The 20331-nt window shown below is 33.1% G+C and overlaps 1 protein-coding gene across 2 annotated transcripts in view; it reads right to left on the bottom strand.

The window, feature by feature from the left end:
* The window catches only part of LOC149421694 (uncharacterized), a 253161-nt gene that overhangs the window by 142532 nt on the left and 90298 nt on the right, over positions 1–20331 (bottom strand). The gene's annotated exons all lie outside the window — the stretch shown is intronic.

Here is a 20331-nt window from a genome sequence, read left to right as displayed (position 1 = left end):
TAAAGGACTACCTGACACATTTTGACACAGTTAAGTTGAATTATTTGGATAAATTATAAGTATGAATAATGTGAACAAAAAAACTCCAAGCGAATGAAAATCGAATTTTATTATATTAAAAAGGGTGCTAGGTTGAACAAAAACAATCAACTTTTTTTCTTCATCTTCGAAAGATAGGTTTTATAATTGTTTAAGCATTCATTTTAGTGAGACGAAAAGATCATTTATTGAGTTGTCAAATTAAGCATTCGTATGATATAGATATTTACAATTGTAACAAAAATAAATATAAAATTATTTTTTAAATGTATTCATTTTAAGTTATACTTATTCATTTGTTTTCTTTACAAATAAATTGTATTTTATGTAGTTTTTACAAAACTGAGTTATATTAGGCTTCATTGTACTTTCGGTTTAATTCAAATCCCAACTAAATAACTATATAATATGTAATGATATGTTATGGAGTATCTCTTGTTGTAAATATTTATATGTACGACTGTTTTATTTTGAAATACATAATTTATTAGTATGATGAGGAAATCGACAATCTTCTCAGTTAAATAAATTGCACAAGTATATACCAAGCATAAGCAAATATTTCCCTAAAATAAAAATTTTAAAAAAAATTACGATTAAATGTGTCATGTTTTTCTATATTCATATTATCAATTTGTAGGTTACGTGGATGTGAGGTTCTCTGGTCCGACCATCTGATCTGTTAAGGATTGCTCATACGACTTTCAAATCACAAAGGCAAACTCGTACGTTTTTTGTTGCGGTGAATGAATAATTCGCGGCGGATTCCTGTGGGAGCCTCTCGGTCCCCTTACCCTGCCTCTTTCCATCCCCAATGACACGTCTCCAGGCAGGAACCGATTCACACAATCTTTTCGCATTAACACCCGACTATCTTCTGGAACAAACACAGCGATCCATTGCTGGCAGGTACGTGCTGACTCATCGGTCTCGGAAAACATAAAAACAATACAGCGTTGCTACCTTTCTAAATCTCTCAGATCTTTACGTACTTTATAAGAGAAAACAGATATAACTTTTTTTATCTTTTAAATATTCAATATTAGTATTATTCAAATATTATTACGCGTGACTGCTGTTTCGACTTTTGAAAACATTATCAAACTTCAGAGGGCGAAGCAGTATATAAGTAAGTATGATAATAATTACACAGCAGAATTTGTTTATTTAACCAATATTTTTTTTGTAATTGAATAATTAATATTATCGAACACATAAAAGAAAAAACTTTAACTCAAAATGTAGTTCTGAAAGTTAAACTTAATAACAATAAAACAGATTGAACATGTTTTTATTTTTTTTTGTAAAAAGAAAATTAAATATATATATTATGTTGAATAAATAAACAGTATGGAACTAGGTTTTATTTTTGGAGAGTTAAACGAAAATCTTAAATCGCTTGGGAAATAAAAATAGTTTCGTTGACCGGTATATTCCAGACATAAAAAACTGAAATTTTATGAAGCATAAAAACTGAACCCAAGCTTACCATTTGAGAGTGTCGCTGCTTTGGATAAACTTTTTAGTTAATTTAAAAGAGTTTATGTACTTCGCCACGTTACATATTTTTTTTTACATTTATAGATTAATAATATTACGTGAGTACATTAAAAAAATTATAATAAATGGGTTATAATCAAATAACTAATGTTCATATCACGCCAAAGTAATAAATAAAAATATATTTTACAATTATATAGATATTTGAAAAACAAAACAAAAAGTCATGGAACAATACTTATATGGCACCATGATTTGTCACTTGGATAAAAAATTTGGATCATTTGGAACTCTGTTCACGAAAATCAGTGCTCTCAAAGACGTGGAGTCACCAAAAAATTCACACCAGCCGAAAGGACGACTTCTCCAGCGCAGTGCTTGGCATACGGACTGGGGAAAGGTTGTTGTACACGGTTCTCCCGACAAAAACCCGTTACCACAAAAACTAAGTCTTTTATACCCTCGTGTTTTATATCAGTAATTTTCTCCATGTGCGACCGAATCATTATCTGATTTTTCCTTTTGGAGTTGTTTTTTTAACTTCAATGATTAAAACAATATTTATAAAGGCTTATTTATCTGCTGCTAATATTAATCGGTGAGAAATAATTAGAGTTTCTTCAACACCTAGGATTTTTGCTGCAGAGTCTCCATCTTCTATCTCCGTCGAATATCACAGTGGTGCTGCCAAGGTCTGGTATTTTTTAGAGGATATTGTGTCAGCGCTTTATTAGCAGCAGACACATACCTGGACGGATGACGAACCTCGTGCTGGCACTATTGGTGGACGCGGTAGACTTTCTCGCTGCAGCAGCTGGTCCCGTTTCTTCACCACCTAGGATTATTGATGTAGAGTCTCCATCTTTTATCTTCGTGTCACCTGTTCCTGTTCTTCATTTTACTTATCTTAACTTCACTGTATTTTTGTAATATTTATATTTTTTGTAATGTTTCTACGTCAACTGTAAAGCGCCCCTGAGGTGATATCTCACAAAAGCGGCACTATACAAATTGTTTAAATTAATTAATGATGCAGGCGAATACTCCAGTTAATGTTTTATACTGTCTTTTTGATTATTTATGTCACTGTATCTGCGTTTTTTCTTTAAATACATATTTTTTTTATTTAAAAAAAATAACACAGGTACTTTTAGATGAATTGGAAGTAAATTGAACGGAGGTGGATGCGCAAGTGGATCAATGCAGTCACCCGGGACGCCCTAATAAATATGGCAACATTGGAAAGAATTGTTTTTGAATTAACGAGTAATGTAGACTATGGATTACTTATGGACTAGTTATATTCAGTTAATCAGCTTGAGTTTTTTCCGAAGGGGCTTTTGAATAAATAAAGCCCATTTAATTTGCTTGACCAATATTCTATTCCCACAAGACTTTGCTCCGACTCCGGCTTCATCACTTCATCACGAATCGTGATAAACCGAAACATCAAAAATATAATTTTTTTAACAGTTTTTTTTTACATTCTCCACACAGAAGGCCCTTAGGAAAACATTTTTTCCTTCACGGCTTATGTCACCTCAGGAGATGCAGTATGGAGGATCTTTTGAGGATAGAAAGGAGTGAACATGGGTCTTGAAGAGACACAGAGGCCGGCAAATCGTTCCACAGCCGAGCTGTTGAACTCAAGAACAAGAAGAAAGAGTCGTAGAAGCGACCCGTTCTCTGGTGACAAATGTCGACCGTGTACAAATGTGTCTTCGAATTATGCATCGGCGCCAAAGGGATCAATGACGATAGTTCATCGGAGCATCTTCCATTGTAATGCCGGTAGAACAAGGACAGCATACCTACCTGACGCCTGTGCTCTAAAGATTGCAACCCGCTTGTTAGTATAGGGGAATCAAACGGACCGCCCGTTTCTGCACGGAGTCAAGGGTTTTTCAGGTATTTTGGGGATCCTGACCAAAGGTAGCTGCCAAATTCAACATTGGGGTGCACTTGCGATTCGTACAGGGTCAGAAGTTGTGTACTATTAAATATCTGCAGGCTTTATACAATACACCCAGCTTCTGTGAGGCTATCTTGACTCTAGCTTCGATGGAGTCTCCGAACCTGAACTTGTCACTTAGAGTTACACCAAGCATATCAAACGAAGGCATGTTGGGAAGATTGCTTCCGTTAAAAGAAATTAGATTGTCATTTCAATTCCTTTTAGACGTAATCACATATTGGGACAGATTGGGACTTTGAAACATTAAATTCCACTAGTTTATTCTTAATTATATTATTATAGTGTCGCGCCACAAACATAATTGCTTTCCACAAATTATAAAATAAATATTATGATCAACTTTGTTCACTTTCTTCTAATTCAAACCATCCAATTTCCAAAAGAACTTTGAAATCAAATTGTGTACAAATCTTTTGAAATATTAGAAGCACTTGCGATTTTGCCGTAATTTGTTTTAGAAGGTCATGACACTGATCATAATTCTTTGAAAATTCTTCCATCCTAATATATAATTCATTATTCACAGATCATTAATCTATTCAATGAATGCATCTAATTCCACCCAGATTTTTAAATGAATTCCGCAAAAGAGCCCTTACTGACACAAGCGCGAGCACAAGCCTCCGGAGTCATTGAGACTATGGCATCCCCAATTATTGGGAATGTTGTGAGGCTGAAGGTAAGGCAGTGGAGAGGTGAAGGAGATGGAGAAGAAGAATGTGGCGAAGATCTGGTTACCAAACACGGTTAATGCCATTTCAATCGAGGTTTTAATTCATAATGGATGTCTTTCACCATAGCGAAAATACATATCGACTGTGGTTTGGTAAAACGCTTCAAGCCATAAAATAAAAATTTTACCGGAGACGATAAAAACGAATTTACAAATTCGTAAAACTATTTTAAAATCTTGTGTAAAAGGTTTTTTGTAATGTTCCTGTAAAATATTGCAATTTTACCTTTAATTATGAAAGATAGAGCTGAGATTTGGTTGAACAATTTCATCTACGTTTTCTCGAAACAACCTAAAAATAGTTACTCATAATTTCAGTAGTATAAAAAATGCCTTGATTCACCATTATAAACTTTGAAAACTATTCTACATGAAACGATTGAAAAACAGTAGCGGCTCGTGACTTTTGGGTGTACTGAAGCGCTAATATTACAAAAAATGGCATTATTCATGTTGTAGCTGAAAATAATTTTTTTTTTGGTAAATCCGATTTTTTGTATGAAGATTTTCAGGAAATCCGTGCGGCGCACGGCCAAACCGAAATAACCTGAAAATTATCATCGAAAAAATTGAATTTTCGAAAAAAAAAATGTTTTCAGCTACAACAAAATCAATAATGCCACTTTTTGTAATACGAGCACTCTAGTACACCCAAAAGTCACGAGCCGCTACTGTTGAAAAGTAACATTCCCAAAATATGTGGCTTGAATGATTTTACCAAAACAGTCTATATAGTGAACAAACGTACTATATTATTATTTGTAATGAGTAAATAGTAAAATAGTACAAATTAATCAAATACAATGTACTTGCACACTCCGGGATTTGAACTGACTACTAATCAAGAGCATTAATCCTCGACCACGGAGGAGGATATTATTCTAGTTGGACAAAATATTATTATTCAGTGTTTCCTTTTTATATTTTATGATATTTCCGACACTTTAACAACAAAACTTCGTACATAAATCCACCATGGAAACTAAGGTTTCTAAAGAAAAACTGGCGCATATATCTTTCAATGGATTCCTAGATGTACCTTTCCCTTTTGTACCCGGTGAAATATCGTGGCATTGTTCGAATGGAAAAATAAGTTATCTGTCAAACTGAATTTATCCCCTTTCTATATATCTTTTTTTCTTTTGATACCTGCCTTCATAAAATAATTATTTCTATTGAATATGAAACTACAAAATTCATGCAACGCCGAGCTTTTTAATGGGTTTTTTAAACTTTATTTAGTAAAAAAACACCAAAAATAGAAATATTGATAGACGGTGAAGCTTTGAAAGAAATATTTGAAATTAAATATTTTGAGAGTAATAGTGGACTCCAAACTGACTTTTTTTCAAAACACAAAACAAATTATTTAAAAAATGCCAAAAAATATAACATTGGAAAGAATAAGGAGATTCCTACACAAACTCAATAAAAAATATAAATGTACAAATAAAAATGTATTCACGTTGCTTATCGTAGCAGCATTATATTCTTAAGCAACGATGGATCAATGAAACAAATAGTTATATGAGATCTGAATTTTACTACAAAATAGAGCTATGAGAATTGTACTAAAGAAAAACAGATGAACGGGATTCAAGGAAATGTCAAAGATGTTAAATATCTTGTCATTTAAAGAAATTATTTACTTCAATGCTTTAGTTTTTTACAGTAGAAAACGACTCAACTACGTTAGTACGTAGTAGAGTCGTTTTCTACTGTTTTCATGCCATGACTTTTTCAATTGCATCTTTACATTGACAGATTCTTCCTCTCGAGAACGCGGTGCAAATACCACTGTCTAATAATTTATGGATTCAGAACCAAGAAACCACTGCCCTAGTACGTTGGTCGTTAAAGTGTTTATTAGTTTGTATGTTTTATTTTCTAGAATATATTAGTGTATTTATGGTAATTTTGCATTTTGCACAGTATCAAATAATATAACAAGGGGTTGGCCGGGGTCTTAGTAGCTTGGTAGCTAAGTTGATGACAGACCTAAGTCAAGCTTATTCCGGCCCATAGCCTTAGAGCAAAGTTCAAAGCTCCCCCAACAAACGATTACTTAATCCTATTTAGCGTCAACAGCGTGACAGTTTCCTTGTAAAGCTCGTCTATGGAATTCTAAATCTTAAATCTCAGAAAGTTATTTACCGATTGCTTTGAAACCTTGACACAACGTTGCATACGCGTGTGTTTTTATGTACCTATATTATATATATGTCACCTGTGAGAGGTAAAATAAATTCTTTAAAAAATAACGCGATATTTTGGACGTAAAAGCAACACGCATTTTTTCAAAATTTAAAATGCTTATTAAAATTATTATACAGTTTATTTGATCGAAATATTAAAATGCTTTTGTACCATTTCATTCAAATTAGAAATTGTAAAAAGACGTACGTACAATGTTGTAAAGTGCTTATGAAATAGTGAAGAACAAAAATTGTTGATATCATTTCTGAGTAAAATAACAAAATCACATTATTTTATTATTATTTACGTAAAATTATGTTCTTTCACACATTACATATATGCCCATTGGTATATTAATAATAATAAATTCCAAAATTAATTATAAGAAATCCGGCAGTTAAATAAATTCACGAAGTGAAAAAGCAAAATTCTTTTTGTTCGCAATAGTTGGTGGAAGTTGGATGCTGAGGTTACCCAGCCAGTCTTCTCCGGGAAACTGACCTGAATCCTTTAGGCCCCATCTATACATCCTGGGATCCAACTATTAAACTGCCAGGGTTCTCTCTCTCAGAAGACATGTACAACAGTAAACTGCATCGAGTGCAGTCGCAACCGTTAGGCGTACATGATATATAGATGGGGCCTAAAGGATTTTGAACTATGTAAATATGGACCTACTCGTTGTCAACACACCGAATACCAAACGCACCCCAGAAAAATATCCCCTTTGTCAGTTTTCCGAAGACAAAGTAAATGTGCTGAACTAGGGAAGACTGGCTAGGTAACCTCAGCATCCCAGATTTTTTATGGTGGTATGTCTCCAGAGGGTAATTGTCTAGAAGTTTTCCACGGAATGTACCTGTACATAAATATTAATAAAACAAAACTTTTATATGACAATTGCAGTTTTTTTACATGACATTTACTTTTACGTTTTTACATTACATTTAATTACAATATGTAAGTTCAAGATTACGGCGTTAAATGAATGAGAATAGTTAAAACAGTAGCATTAATATTGTTGCCAACATGTTAATGACGCTTTTGTAAAAATTGGTAAATTTAATATTAAATTCAAAGGTGAATAAGGAAAGCTATTTGTATGTTTTATAAAAATACCAATCACGGGGGTAGTGTAAATTCAGCAGCTTGTTTTTTTGTAATTCTAAGGACGGGTTATTTTATAGAATTTGAAAAATTCATCAAATTTCATCGTTCATTTGCGAATACTGTGAATTTTATATTTCAGTTCTGTTACTATATCACTATAGGTCAGCTAATTGACAAAACTGAAATAATAATAGAATTTCATAAGAACTTTCAATAAACTTAAAATTTAAAAAAGATAGCTTTGAAATTTGAAGAATGGTTCAAATTCTCTGAAACAACCCGTCCTTAGATCATAGATTCTACATAGCTGGAAATGTCATTTTTACCATAAGTGCTGATATAATACAATAAACATTCAAAACAAATACCATATTATTCCTTCGATCTCGGGGGAAGCCGGGAAGAAATTTCCAGTAATGTTTATAAAACTATCTATGAGAGTACGGTAATCACAAATGTTCGTGACAAAGTATCAAATCCTTTCCGAAAAATGTTGAAAGTAATGCTAATTTCGTCAGCACTTTGATTCAGGTTAATTTGTTAAAGTGTTTGCAAGTATTCCTCACAGGGCCGTTGAGCGTTGAGTGGCGGAGTAAACAGTTCAGAAGCCGCAGACGGATGCCGCATTAATGGTACAGCATACTAAATGCTGGAGTTAGTTCTCCCCAGGGCAGCACAAACCCGGTGAAAGGTCGGCCAGAATGAGCTCGGGCCAGCCACCAGGCACCAGCCACCAGGCACCAGCCACCAGCCACCAGTAGCCGACCGTAAATGCCACTTGTGACGGTGGGAGGTAATATTCAATATTCGCTTTCTCACAGGTAAAAAAATAAAACAAATAAACAAACCATGATAGCTTAACGATTTGGAAACATTTAAACAATGTTTTTTTTTTGTTTTAATTCAGTTTTTTTCACTGTTGTGCCTTGGGGTAAGTCGGTTTATACGATTTCTTAGATTCGACTGGAAATTGAACTGAAAAGTATTTTTCTCTCAATTTTTTTTTCTGAGAGTGAGATAGATTTCATTGACCAGTAAGAAAATTACTTTGTGTTTCAAATACCAACTGAGTTCTTTCTGGACGTTGTCTTATCTAAGCGAATATTTTTGTGACTTGAGTATATTTTCAGTTCCATGACTCACTGTAATACGGGGGTTTGTATAAACTCTATTCTGGACAACTTGATTAATAAAGACTGCTCCATTCTTTTCCTCCATTCGTTTAAATTTCTGCATTTACCTTTCCATCATCAAACTTTATGTCTCTCACGACCATTCTTTATAAATTCAGTAACTCGTTCATTTACCCAGAATATTCAACGTTTACCAATATATTTTGTTTCCCCTCCTACTAATACTTTGAACTTGTTTACATACATTTATTGTGAATATTTCATTTTTCCTTGACAAGAGAGATTGCAAATCCTTCATTAGAAGTAAGCATCCCAACGTACAACAGGAAACACACTTGCAAATTATTGATTCTCTCTTCCATATTCAGTATGGTTTTTGGTTATCGTATGCATTTATCCACATTCAGAATTAATAACCGCATTAAATTTAGCCACGCGTAACCCGATTAATCATCCGGACACAATCGGTCGATAGTATAAATTATCATATCAAACGTGCTTTGAATTTGGAACAAATTAATCTAAATATTTCATAGACCTGGCTATGCGATAATTACAAGCTTGAACAAAGTATAGTGATAGCCAATGTCGTTCAACCTAAATAAATAATATATATTTTATTGTTTTGAAATTGGGGGAGGTACCTTCTAGGAGGGTTTGTTAACCCTTTCATACCCGCATTATTGTTTCCACATATATAAAATATGTAATGCTTGATAATACTTCAGAAAATTATTTGAAAATTTTTGCTATATTATTTTATTTTTTAATTATTCTATGTTAATTTGGCTTACCATTCATTGGACGTCAGAGGGTATTTTTAAATAGTAAGGTAAAATAAAATGACACAAAAGTAATAGAAATTACTGTGTCATGTCAAAAATGCACATTTACAATATAGTGATAATCTCTAAGGTTTGAAACAAATGACATTTGAACTAAAATTCATTAGAAAAAAACAAATAATCTAGGATAATAATCTTTAAGAACTCGCCATACTAGTCGAAAATATGTCCGTCACTACCAGTGTTAATTTGAATGAATATTGAAATTCATATACGATATTCTGGCAAATGACTGTGAACCGTGAATAATATTGATGTTATTACTTTGGAACATATCTTTATGCGTTAAAATATTTGTAATTCGAGCAGAAAATATTGATATCTCACTTTAAATGAAGTAATCAACGATGACAGAATTAAATGAAACTCACAATCAGCAGTTTTCAAAGTATTTATCGTTTTTTATAGCGGGAATAAGGATTTCAACCGAGCGAAAAAAATACACGCCCCAGAAAAGATTACAAACTAAAAGAAAACAAAAACATGGCTTTTCTAAATCGCTACCGTTACGGTAAAAAAAATCACAAAGTTTATGTTAAATTGAATTAACACTGGGGATGAAAGGGTTGAAATATTTGTGGATTTTCCATTTGGTGTAGTTAATGTAAAACAACCAAATCAAAGGAAGTCATTTTGTCAGATAAATAAGTAATGGAGTGAAAAGAGTGGACTTGGCGAGGAATTCTAAAGTCAATGGAGTACAAATATAATTTTTTATAGAGAGTGATATCATAAGTGTAAATTTGAGAATAAATGGAAGAGAATAAGGTAAATTATCAGGTCCAACCATTTGCATACTCTAAACACGCAATAATATTATTACGTTAACCAAAAATCATATAACAGTGCTTACTCATATTACAAAATAAAAAGTATGGTGGATCTTATTTAGTGAGACTTTTCGATATTAATTATTCATAAACTATTATGACAGAAAAAGTGTTTTTGGTTGTTAAATTAATCATAAAGCTGAATAATAATTTCACTACACGCAATCAAGAAGTGGTGATTCGACAAAAATGTCCATAAACCTTTTGTAAAACTCGGGGAATTGTATATATTTAATGTCACCTGTTGTCCAATACCTGAGGTCTCTTAGATCATAGACCTTCGATAATAAAAATAAATATGATTTTCTTTGACAACAACTTGTCCAATAGAAAAAAGCACCTGACAACCCTAGAGAAACTAAAAATACGCTTGACAGACTTTGATTTGTGCTTTTTTGTGATCAGCCTTCTGGTTTCCAGCTTTGAGAACCAACTTTGTGATGATGTTTTAATTTTGTCATTTCTTTATTCGTGGCCATTTTTAACTTGTTGAATAATATATTTGTAATAAACTGATTTTTAAAGCATCCTCATAACTTTTTCAGGGTCTATTATATTTAATGTTATGTCTTTACCTCTTTCGGTGCTCTCGGTTAATGGCGAGAAAAACACGATTATCTTGTGATTAAAATCTCAACCGCCTGATCCCACAGGGTGCTATTTGTTCAATACAACAGTTTAAATGGACTATCACGTTTGTCTCGGAGGTGCTTTCGCCCCCTGATTCGGTTGTATAATTAAGTCAGCTCGTTACAACCGTTACAGTAACGAAATTAGACACGTCTGATGGTTTCATTTGTTGATTTGGTAAACTGATTTGATTTCGCTCTTAATTGTATCCAAAGATATGTACAAGAAAGGTAAGTATATGCATACACTTCGAGATGAATCTTATAGCATTTTTTTGTGTTGTGACAAATTCTTTGTAGATTGTTACTATTGGTTCACCCCCCCCCCCTATCATATAATATCATCACACCATATCCATTTTACTCACTTTTGAAAAAAAAAACAGAATAAATACACTTTAAATAGTTACAAAAAAAAATTCATACCATATATCTCATTCGTACTGTACGTACCTTTTAATGTACTTTAATAAATTATAATTTTGCCATAAACTATGTGCACTTTACTATTTCTTTAAAGATAAAGTAATGTTTATAAGACAAGCTATTTAATGCATAGCACAAAGGATAACAAATTATTAAAAGCAATAATTAGTCGCCTGAATTATCCATACAAATCTATTTATCTCCGAGGAAAAATAAATGCCGCCGACGGGAAATAAACCCGCACTTTACCGTCGGCTGCATTCATTCTTACTAATTATTGCTTATAATAATTTGTTATTATTTGCGTATATCAAAATATTGTCAACCAGTTTTGGAAGTTAACATTTGTTTGTTTCTCAAAGACGTCCGGCATATGTTTGCTTTGAATGGAATACCAAAAATAGAGAATTTTGATCTAAAGTTAAAAATAATGCAATGGATATCGGGCAAAATAATGAAAAGCGGGGTAAAGGAAGGTGTCAAATGGATTTGTTCCGAAATCGAGGGAGAAAATTTTCTTTACAGAAGACTAAGAAAAAGAAAAAAAAATATCATGGAATTGGATACACACATTCATAATAGAATTTCACGGTTATCTTGCTTAGGTATATATTTTCCTTATTTGAAAATCAGCCCCGTGTTTACTTAATTTAAAGCTTGGCATACAAATATAAAGGGGACGTAAAAAAACATCGTTTCGGCTTTGTGAGCCGGGAAGACTGAACTTTGGCAAACAGGTCTGAAAGGGAAATGGTGTACAAAAAAGAACAAACACTACCATAATAACAGAGAACTTTTCATTTTTAACGCCAGAATATTCGTTTCATTTACCTCACGAATGAAAGAAAACAGGAGATAAATTATTTGATCGGAATTAAAAAATATATATAAAATTTTAAATATTAATAGAAAGAGTGTGAACAGCTAGCTATCACACCGATAAGGGATGATATAAATCAAAATCTTTTTTGTTATTTATTTTTGGGAAGCTATGCCGTGTTGCGCTTACTCCTTCTTTAGTCAACGTTACAGTGTCCATCATCAGGGCAGATGTGATCCCGCACTGGGGAATACTTTGACTCTTTCTGGTACTCAAGTGTGAAGTAAGAAAGCCAAAGGTAGTATTTATTATGCTTATATAATGCACTTGCATAATGTACCGCGCATTCTGATCACATCTGCCCTGGTGATGGACACTGTAACGTTGTCCGGAACGTCGGCAAAAGAAGGAGTTAGCTCAACACGGCATAACACCACAAAAACAAATAACAAAATACTTTTGGCCGTGAAAATCTTAAATCATATTAAATAAAAAATCTGTCCTAGTATGAAAACCTTGCTACATCCACACCCAAACACTGTTTCATACATAGTTACTCTTCTGTTGTACGGAATCTTGATACGACGAAGGATTTGATTCGCTTGGTTTTGCCATGGTTTTTTGGCAATTCCCGACGTTTTCAGCCATTCACTTGTATCTCAAATAATCTTATAATACGCTTGTCAACTATCTATTCTTATTTAGTGTGTAAGAAAGAGCTCCAGCATTATTGTGATAAAGAACTAATGTTTTATGTTTGGTTTGTGCCGTAGCGTTGGAATTATAAACGTACCCATTCTTGTTCATTTCGCTTACGTAATTAACCTTTTATTATTTTTGTAGCTCCACATTTATCTTATTTATCTACTCAAATATAAAGAAAATTACAAAATTAATTATAAAGATGAAAATATCAAACGAGTTGGGCGAGTTTCTGTTAAAACCACAAAAAAATGAAAATTTCTTTAAAAAAAACCATTAAAAACATGCCTTGAAAATAATTATAATTGATGCCTTTATTTCTGTGAAGTAAGTAGGCAAATAAACGATCGACGAAATATTTTTACAGAACGTGAACAAGGCTTTTATCAAATTAAAAAAAAAATGTTTGTCCGTAGAACATGTTAGGAAATATGTTAATTTCCTAGTATGAGAAAGCCAAACCATTCGCCCACGCCATTAGGAGTGACTTAATCCTAGTAATTAAGGCCTTTTCCACAAAAATCTCAGTTCTGTGGAAAAGAAACAACCCGTTTAGCCTTAATGTAGCTTTCATTGGCTTAGCTACTCGCCACAAAAAAAAAGAAAATTGCCTCTACCCATTTTGTAATTTAGAACTTTTCTTCCCGTACTTATGTTCCATTTCGTTATATTTTAAGCAATATTTTTTTAAATGGCAGCTTCTCATGTTTTATAAATAATGCAATATCCCTATCATAATATTCACAGAAAAGCAGAGCGGGAGAATATTCATATATTTATTTACACATAATTTGCTCTAGGTTACAAAGGGTGTGCGGCTTTAGAGTGTAATAATTTCGGGATGTTTAAAAAAACAATTTTTCCACGAAAAAATTTTCAATTCCATTCAAACGAATCAATTTTGTTATCTGAAAACTGCCTTAAAAACGTTCGAATTCAGAACCAAGTTTTTTTTACTTGCCCCCCGACACCTTCAGTGTGGCTAGATGGAAGGAAAGTGGATGTTAGTCGTAGCGTCAAATACCTGGGGCATTATCACAGACGACCTGAAAGACATCGAGGATATGGAAAGGCAAATGAGAGCGATATCCGTTAGAGCAGGTATGCTGTCAAGGCGATTTCACTTTTGCAGTACAAACGTGAAAAAGATACTTTTCAACGCATTTTGCACTTCGCTGTACACGTCAGAACTGTGGGTGGATTACACTGCATCCCAACGGCATAAGCTAAAAGTCGCTTATAATAATGCTTATCGCCAACTATTCGACCTACCGCGCCACGGAAATGTTCCTGGAGGGACGAGTGCACTCTTTCAGAGCGCTTCTCCGCTGTCACATGGGAAGCTTATGGCTCAGACTACTCCAATCAAGTAACAAAATCATCACTGCCATGGTTGCTTAGATGGAGTCCCTTCTGATGGCCCTCTGGGAACGGGAGATGTGCAAATATCCTCCATAAACGGCCTCTTACACTTTTTTTTGTTTTTTTTTAAATCTTTTTTCACATAAAATCCTCTTTTTTGTGCCAATCGAAATCACTTATGTATTATTACTATTTTTCTTACTCTAATTGTGTACATTATTTCAAATATGGAATGTATTGCAGTATCCCTGCATAAATTCTTATTATTATTATTATTGTAACATGACAGCCGAACGGTAAGCTCGCCCGTTTTGTTCAAAACCTGAGGTATCAAATCAAATATAGATACAGTTTCTTTTTATTTTGTAAGGATATTTTTAAATATATCGTATATCGTATGTACAGTTAAAGATAAACAATACAAGAACTGCCATGTAAACAGGTTAAGTGATACAAATATTTGGCCAATCGGGAATTAAATTTGCAAAACAAATCAGTGTTTCACCGTGATTTCGAATTTCAAATGGAATGGAGATCTACGATATCGGGCGAGTGTAAGTGAGATAATTATAGCACATGCTAAATGAGCTAATGGCTTAATGGAACATTAGTTTCAATTCATATTTGTACGGTAGACACTTCTAGTAGCAGTTTGTATTTTATGGTAGTTAATTTGGTATTTACTTTGTTCTGAGTGAATGATGTAATTATTCTTTTAAAAAACCACTATTCACTAACGAATCATTGATTGAAATGGCATGAGCTGTGCTTAGTGAACATATCCGAAAAGCCAGATACATCCCAACCTCTCTCTATTATCTTGTAAGAAACCACTATTCACTAACGAATCATTGATTGAAATGGCATGAGCTGTGCTTAGTGAACATATCCGAATAGCCAGATACATCCCAACCTCTCTATATTATCTTGTAAGAAACCACTATTCACTAACGAATCATTGATTTTAATGGAATGAGCTGTGCTTAGTGAACATATCCGAATAGCCAGATACATCCTAACCTCTCTCTATTATCTTGCACACAAAATTTTTAAAAGGCATTCCTTAGCGATGACGATTAGGAAGTTTATAAAATATTTCAGTGAGGTGAGAGAGTCAAGAGATGGAAAAACATAATGATACAACTATCTATAAATTAGAATAAAAAGGATTATAATAGAAATGCGTGAATTTTATCCTCTCTGTCTACCCCTAAGGAATACAGAAAATGTCGGTTATTTAGTTTTCGGTTGTTATTTAATTTTGCCTGAGAGAATGAGTTTGGCATAAAAGCGAATTAACAGTTTTAAATACATCTATTTAAAATTCAATTTTGTTTTCTTGATTGAATAATCTAATGAATAAATGAAGTGGAATCTTGGAAGTGGAAATTAACCCACTTCCTCACATCGAATCCAGATGAAACTTGGCAGATATATGATGACAAAACACAACTTTCTATGGCACTCACCCACTCACGAATTTTTCTGAAATTGGATGTCTTTGCAGGTAAAATTTTACAACAGTTTAACAAACGAAATAAATGTCGTTATAAGGTGTTGGGGAGTTAAATTCAATCCTCAGTCAAAAAATTGTTTTTTTTTGTTTTTTTATGTTTTAAAAGACATTTTAAAAGTTCACAGTAGCTAAAATCCAGTCCCTGGGGAGAAAAATTCAATCCTCAGTCAAGCCAAAAAAATTGTTTATATATATTTTTAAACACTTCGTTAACAAAAATAGATGTTTTATATATTTTTTTAAACTTTGCTTTTCAGGGGTTGCTTTTTTTCCTTTGTTGAATAAAGCAAGGAAACGTAATCATGCCATAAATTTGTAGCGTCATACATAAAATATCTGCTTTATTAATTCTAGCGAGGAAACAGCGTAATATCAGCAAATGTATTACTCTTCCGTGGTTAGTTTCTAGTCTAGTTATTGCATTTCACAATACCGTATAACAATTCACATTGTTTTGCACTGTGTAGCAAATGATACCCCATTACTATTAATTGTTCGACAAGCATTGAAACAGTCGTAACGAGCTGTGAATTCGCTATTTCCATGACGTGGATAGTGCATCCGGCGCCATTCTAACAATGCACGGCGCAGCGGTGACATCGGAAAGTCCGCAACCCGCTCACCTGTAACAACGTTACTCTCCACAAATATGTGCTTTCATAATATATGTCGCAGGAGCAAAATCACCAAATCACATTTTACGGTTATTCCTGCGAATTTACAACACAGTTTTCCTTTTAGGGCATTCCAAGGATTTTAAAGATAAATTTATTCAGGTTATTGAAATAAATGGCAATTGATTTTTTTACAATGGTATAAATGATGTATTTTCTGCGAAAATCGATGAAAAATTATAAATGTGCAGTGTGCACGCCAGAGCAAAATCACCAAATCATATTTTACGGATATTTTTGCGAATTTGCAACAAGGTTTTTCATTTTTGGGCAATTCAAGTATTTTAAACATAATTTTTTTCGGCTTTTTGAAATAATGTATCGAACTGTTTTTTTTTCAAAAGGGTAACTTATGTTTTTTCTGAGTAAATCGTTGAAGTATTCTAAATATGCACGTGTACCAACTGTATTATTGACCCACATAACTACAAGACTTAACGTAACCTAACCAACAAACATAAAACTAACCATAACCTAATATATATATATATATATTTATTTGTGTTTCCATAAAACGGTTATGCACCTAAAAAAATTGAGGTACATTTAAATTTAAATGGTCAGTTTACTATATACAACGTGTTTAGGGACATACATGACTGACTTTAACCAGATGTTAATGACTATAATATGTAATTCAACCATGTCTGAAATAATTCTCTCAGGCTTTATTAGATTCATTAAACTTACATAATGAATGTGTTCTAATGGAATGAGCTTGAAATGTACGGGACTTAGTTGAACATGGTTCTAACCGACTTTTTTTTAAATGACCTTCGAATGCTTTTGTTTTGTTCATTTCTATAATCAAAATAACGTTCGGATATGAAAATTTTAAATCTTCCATTAATTTTACAAGGTTCTAACATCAAAAATATTTAATTAAATTAAACGTACCCCTATCTTGGAATATCACAAGGAAAATGTAGTTAGAACCTGATGCATTGAATTATTATCCACTAGTTTGTTGCATATGCTTCTATCTACACGTTTAGGCGTGTACTAAAATGGTAAGTATATGTTCTATTTTATTTTAAAATATTTTTATCTAAATACTTTACACAAGATTCAACCTAAAAAGCAGAAATTGGTAAATAGATTACGGGAAATCGCCTTTGCAAAATTTTACTCCTCATATCTCAGAACAAGGTTTAGTGAAGTTAGAACCCTCTTCAACCAAGTGACAAAACGTATGCTGATATTGTTAGACTGAAATGTATACAAAAGCGACCAGGAAGGTGAATAATTATACTTTACTTGTCATTTAACTAATGAAATATAGAGCATTTTCATACAAATTAAGGAATTGAAAATAATTAAAGCTGCAATGAGTTTGGATTTGTAACACATAGATAGAGTTGCAACGTATAGATAGAGTTGCAACGCATAGATAGAGTTGCAACACATACATAGAGTTGCAACGCATAGATAGAGTTGCAACGCATAGATAGAGTTGCAACGCATAGATAGAGTTGCAACGCATAGATAGAGTTGCAACGCATAGATAGAGTTGCAACGCATAGATAGAGTTGCAATGCATAGATAGAGTTGCAACGCATAGATAGAGTTGCAACGCATACATAGAGTTGCAACGCATAGATAGGGTTGCAACGCATAGATAGAGTTGCAACGCATAGATAGTGTTGCAATGCATAGATAGAGTTTGTATGAGTGCACCGGTGAAAACTCTATGGTTATAAATGATTCAAATCTCAATGGATTCGCTTTATTTATTTTTTTATGGAAGAATCTAAAAAATTCCTCTTACAAAGTAAACCATCGTAAAGTGTTTCAAGTCGTGAAAGTTTCGTATGAATTCGACACTGAGAAAATGAGTACGGCTTTTTTAAAATTAAAATGTTGTTAAAAATGTGACTGCATTACCGTTTCCTAATAAAATATTAATTATTCAAAATATATCTGAACGCGTGTTCGTGTAGGTTTCCTTATCCGAAAAAATATAATGGACGAGATGCGAAAATATTATTATTTTTTAGGAACACGTGTTCCGACTTTCTCATATAACATATTCGTGCTTTACGAAATTCTTCAATTCATTCGTTACGGACCTCCAGCCCCGTTTTTAACAGGAAAACGAGTAATTTGACCAGATTTTCAGAGTCAGGAAATACTTCACATTTATCATCAACTTCATATTTTTTGTTATGTAATTTCACCATAACTGTTCCAAATTGTTAATAATATGAATAAAATATAACTAACGTAAAGCATTTTTCTGAGGATAAAAATCCCAGTACACGCTTAGTCCCCAAGGATCTGGAAATACCTCTCTAGCTATAAACCAGCTTTCGGTGCTATAAAATATGTATTTCATAAGGCCAGCACGCCAGCACCGCGTGGACCGTCTTTGAATTACTCAGATTTATGCGACGTTTTTATTTCAATTCCCTGAGATAGTTTACTTCGCGAGTTACCTGTTAACCTGTGAACTCATTTGATAAAGGATGTTAAAGCTTTTAAGCGTAAATACTCGATGCGCGAGTTCGCATCCTTTTCCACACAAAACTTAAATTTTGATTTTTGCCAAAATACCCAACCTAACTGCTTAATATAATTTATAAGTATAGCAAATATCTAGTAATGATTTAAGTTTTGTATGAAAAGGTCGGCACATTCAATAAATAAATAGGCTTTATGTGAATAGCAGAAAATTACAAACTGCTCCCGCGTGGAACCAGTGGGACTTTAGAATCCTCAATTAGAGTAACGAGATGAAGGTTGGAATATACCTATTACCTATCGATCTAGTAACTTTCCGCGGCTAGAGCCATTTTAAGCGTACTTCACGTGATTCTGAGTGGTGGTCTTTCAAAATGAGATTCTAGGAGTAACCGATCATTCTTATATTGCTTGTCTAAGTAAATACTTTTTTAGAAGTGTTGATACAATGAACTTTTTATATATTTCTGTTTCTGTTAAAATCTTTCTCGTTTGAGTTGGCTATTATGTCTACCACGTTTTCCCTCCAAACCAAAAAACACAACGAGTTTTTATTGCTAACAAAAGAAAAGTAATTTGCTTTTATTGCAAACTTTTGTAGGCCGAAAACAAAGAAACTTTACACAAAATATTGTTCTTTTCTGAATGAAATGGCAATTTTTTCCATAGTTTTTTGAGGTTTTTTATTTAAAATGAACTCTTAATACAAAAGAATTCAGTTTTTTATCATTTTTTTTCAAATTAAATTATGTATAATCTACAAGCTCCCTTAACATTATCTGTTACGTTAAAACCAAAAGTAAAATCTTAACTGCCGCCAAATATTTAAATAGATCTTAAAAATATATTACATTTTTCCATACTTAACCGATTTTTTGAAAAATAGACTGGCTACTCAATCAAATCTACATAGTTTCATTCGATGCAACTCTAAACTCAAAGTTTTAAGACTATGAATGAATCTGTTGGTGAAAATTCGAAACAATTTGTCTTAGCAGTTAATAAGTACTGTATGTTTTGAATAAGTAAAGAGTGGCAGTGAATCTGTTTATGTGCACAAAGTTAACCTTCGTGTCAGGGAAGAATCTACAAAGACACTTCCCATCTGCACCGTATATTTACACTCCACCTCCTACGTCCTTCGTCCCATTAAGAAGTCTTCCCTTTCATGTTACACAACACAACGTGCCTTTCATACACTTTGTTTGAGTACCCCTGAATAATATATACCAATTTTGTCTGAGGAAAAGATGAATCGACACATGAAACGTTTTTTGTAACTTTTGTTCACGAGCTAGACTGAAAATTTTCAGTGGATTCGCCACACGTATACTCATATTACTCTTACTCGTTACTGAATACTCCAAAATCTAAATATTAA

This window comes from Hesperophylax consimilis, chromosome 8 (genome assembly GCF_061612785.1).
Source record: "Hesperophylax consimilis isolate HC1 chromosome 8, BYU_Hcon_1.0, whole genome shotgun sequence".
Classification (NCBI taxonomy): Eukaryota; Metazoa; Arthropoda; class Insecta; order Trichoptera; family Limnephilidae; genus Hesperophylax; species Hesperophylax consimilis.
This window is presented reverse-complemented; position numbering and strand designations above follow the sequence as displayed.